This window comes from Cupressus sempervirens, chromosome 11 (genome assembly GCF_028749045.1).
Source record: "Cupressus sempervirens isolate cs-2001-9-10 chromosome 11, ASM2874904v1, whole genome shotgun sequence".
Taxonomy (NCBI): domain Eukaryota; kingdom Viridiplantae; phylum Streptophyta; class Pinopsida; order Cupressales; family Cupressaceae; genus Cupressus; species Cupressus sempervirens.
The window spans coordinates 339,476,062-339,480,365 of NC_143128.1; the positions used below are offsets into that span (position 1 = coordinate 339,476,062).

At 34.8% G+C, this 4,304-nt stretch overlaps 1 pseudogene across 1 annotated transcript; it reads left to right on the top strand.

Moving 5' to 3' along the window:
* Positions 1–505: 505 nt before the first annotated feature.
* On the top strand, positions 506–3,846 carry LOC149529474 (chlorophyllase-2-like; annotated as a pseudogene). The gene is made up of 2 exons (XR_016358586.1): positions 506–835; positions 3,064–3,846. The product of XR_016358586.1 is annotated as a chlorophyllase-2-like (transcript).
* Positions 3,847–4,304: the final 458 nt, after the last annotated feature.

A 4,304-nucleotide genomic window follows, 5' to 3' on the forward strand; every position in this document is an offset into this window, starting at 1 on the left:
CAAGCTTAATTTTCTCCTTAGTGTGTGACGTTTAAGGGTGGCCCATACTAAGGCTTGATCCCTAGACTAAAAGCTTTAGATAGTCAAAATTTAGTTATTTTTCTAAACTTAAGTTCTTCTTTAATATGTGATGTTTAAGAGTGACTCTAGCTATCAATAATGTAACAGATCATAAACAATGGCCTTGTACAAATCCACTACTCCTATTTACAATATGTTTCTTTCCACATCTATATTTGTGGTTGATTATCTAACTGCCATGTGTTATAATAAAAACATTCATTCGCTCCTTTGTGATAACACAAACGATATCGTTCATTCCCTTAGAAACTGACGAGTTAATGGCATTTTGTGCCCTTACAAAATGAGTAAAAATTGGTCCTACCTCCTATAGGTAATATGACACAAAGAAAAACGTGACAGGAAAAGCTAGGCATAGATAGAAACACGGTTTTCGGCTATTCAAATGTTTTGGTGATAATTCAAAAACATTTAGACATGTGCAACTAGGTACAATTGATCCTAACATTTTGGTTTTAAATACAAACATTTGAACATGTGTACAACCATCCTACCACACCTTGTATTCTTGAGCACGCTGAAATGTGGGTAGAAGATGTGTTCAAGATCGGCCCTCTGCCCATTCAAACCCTAACAATATCTCAAGGATGTAAAGGAGAACAAAGCTCTCCCAAGCCTCTACTGGTGGTTGTCCCGTGTACAAGGAGACTACCCTGTTCTCCTCTTCCTCTGTGGCTACCTCCTCGTTAATAGCTTCTACACTCAACTTCTGCAACACATTGCTTCACATGGATACATCACAATCGCTCCTCAGGTGATATATACTTCTCTGCATCCACTGTCTTGGCATATTTGAAATCTGAATAGATTTGGGGGAAAATTCCGTTACGGAATTTTGAAATTGTGTAGGAGAAAGGGAAGATATTTTAACTTTTATAATGGTTGAAGATTGTAAGGTGCAATTAATTTAAACAATATTTGATCTGGACGTTCTTCTTTTTTAGGAATAATTGGTATGGATTCTCATTGTAGAGCTCTAGTGATGATTTTGTTTATTTACCTTGACGACGGATATTTCTTGTGATATTGCGATCAGAATTTAACTATATGATTAAATCCTGAAAGTAATATCAGGATCTGACTTGCTATGGAAATTATTCCTACTTATGGACAGATATTTCTGTTAACTTTCTGCTTTTGTAGAAAGATCCTAAAGAATACCTAGTTGATTCATATATTTTGTTTAAGGAATAATCTATCCAGACATTTTTCTGCTTTCTGTTTGAAGAGTTGTTGATTCAGATACTTAGCTGTTTTAATGATAGTTTTCTGTTATCATTAAATATTTGCTGTTTAGAGAGTATTTGATTCAGATGTTTTATTGTTTTATTGATAATTTTATTTATTTATTTTGAGTTATTTAAAGAATGACTGGTTTAGGAAAAAAATCAAATTGAAGAACGATTGATTCAGGCACTTAGTTGTTTTTACGAAAGATTTTTTTGTCTTTTGATTACAAAATTACTGATCCAGACATTTGTTGTTCTATTGATATTTTTTAAATTTATTTTGAATTGTTCAGATATTTTTCTGTTTAAAGAATGATTAATTCCAAAATTTGTCTGGTTGAAGAATATTTGATTCAGCCGCTAACCGTTTGAACTTTAAATTTAAGATTTTTTGGTTAATTATTTTGAAAGAGGATTTTTTCTATTTGTCATTTACAGAATAACTGATCCAGACATTTTGGTTTTGTACTGATAATTTTGTATACTTAATTTGAATGAAAGACTTTAATGTTTTAACTTTTTTCTTAAATCCATTAAAAAAATTACAGTTAAAATATCTACAAATTCCAGACTTTCCCACACTTAGAATTTTGAAGAATGACGGATTTAGAATTTTTTCAAGTGGAAGAATGATTGATTCATACACTTAGTTGTTTTTACAAAAGATTGTTCTTTTCTTGATGACAAAATGATTGATCCAGACAAATTTATTTTGAATTGTCTAGATATTTTTCTGTTTCAAGAATGATTGATTCAGAAATTTGTCTGATTGAAGAATATTTTATTGATTCAGACACTAACTGTTTGAATGATAATGTTTTTGTTTTTTATTAAGTAAAATATATTTTTTATAGGGTTCTGAAATCCACTAGTTAACAACATAAAATAAACAAACAATTCAGGTCTAGCAACTAAGCAATAGAGAAAAAACAATAGGCCAAGCTTGGCCAACAAACGAAAGGAGATTTTTAGCCAGCTTCTTTTTCTTTAACTCCATCTTTTCCATGGCCTCCATCTCGTTGGTCTTTGAGTGACTGTCATTCTAAGAAGCCAGCTCATCCCTCTTTCTCTTTTCCACTCTGCTCTGGGCTTTCCTCCTGCAAAGATTCCTCCTCCTCAGTCACCCTATCCCATGTATGCCTTTTTCCTCTTTACCTCTTCTATTCTCCTCCATCATTCCTGATGTTATCATTTAGACCTTTTATAATGTTAAGGCTCTGATTAGTCGAGCTGTGAAGCATACTCTCCATCCTTTCCACCCTTTTTTCAATCTCTGAAACCCTAGCTTCAAGTTTGCCAATTTATACATTCTCTCCCACCCCTTTCAGTCTATCCTGTCCATGCAATCTGTACTTTATTTTCTTAATTTCATGAAATATCCATTAGGACCGAAAATTGTCCACAAGACTATTTCTGGCATTGTTTAGGAAATTCATACCCATCTCCCGTGCATTGACTCTTAGAATAACTAGTCCAGGGATCAATAAGCTCTTCCAACTGAATTGTAACATTTCTTATTTATTTTGAAGAAGGAATTTTTCTATTTGTCTTTCACAGAATAATTGATCCGCACATTTTTCTTTTCTAGAGAAATTTTTTTATAATTAATTTGCATGAAATATTTTTTAAAAATTTCCTTAAGTTCTTTAAAGAAATCAAAGTTAAAATATTTCTGTAAATCTCAGACTTTCACATCATTATAAACTTTCCAGTCCAGAAGAAAATGTCTCCCTGACAATTTTATTTTATGCAGATGTATAATATAACCAGTCTGAGCGCCTGTGGGGAGATAAATGATGTTGTATGCATCACGGAGTGGCTGCGAAGAATCTTTTTCAGTATCTGCTGGCAAATGTGCAGCCGGATTTCCAGAATGTTGTGATTGCTGGTCACAGCCACGGTGGAAAAGTAGAATTCGGAGTAGCGCTGGGTAAAAGCAAGAACCCTCCGTTAATGCCCTACGCGGCACTGGTGCGAGTCGATCCCATGGATGGGACATTGCCACCAATTGTGTGCGGGAAAGAGGCGGTGAATATGCCGACGCTTATAGTTGGATCGGGTTCGGGGCCAGTAAAAAAGAACTGTTGTTGTCCTCCCTGCGCTTCAGCTTGCGTGAACCACATGAAATTTTTCAGGTTGTGCAGCCCTCCGGCTTATCATTTCGTGGCTATAGACTACGGTCACATGGACTTTCTGGATGATATCACGGGCGGGGTGAAAGGGAAGACGTCGTATTGTTTTTGTAAGAACGGTCTGGTGAGGGAGCCCATACGGAGGTTCACAGGGGGAATTCTGGTGGCTTTTTTGAATGCCTCGCTGAGGAAGGAGACTGACGATTTGGAGGAGCTAATTAAGAATCCTTCACTCAGTCCGGTCAGATTGGATCCCCCTCAGTATATTGCTTTGCCATCAGTCACTGTCTAATGGGTGATTATGATATTATATTTGATAGTAGTATGATCTATTAAGATTTAAAATATTTCAATGGTCAAAAATCTTGAATTTCTTACGATCACAGCCAAACAATGCGTATAATTTCTTGTTTAGATATTTCTAAATTTATATTATTTGTATATATATATATGATATTTTCTTTTGGAATCAATTGTGTAAGAAGTTTTTTTTAATCAATATTTTGCACGAGAGTGTGATCCATGGCTTCTCTGGCTCTTGCTTTGTTGCGGGGTCATCTGGGTCCCCTTTGCCATAGTAGGGTGATCAATTCAAAAGTTATAACATGGAATCAGAACTGTGTGTGCCTCTTCGCCTACCTTTATATTCCTATGAACCATAGTCCCTACCAGAGTTGAACCATACGGAAATAGACGATTGATCCTCTTCCAACACCATCATGATGAAAGATAGTAATAGGAGAACATTTGATGGACCATATAGTGTGATCCAAAATAGTGATGTAAAAACTTCTTAAACAATTGATTGTCTTGGATTGTGGAAACTACTCACTATAATAGATAAGATATTTTTTATATATAG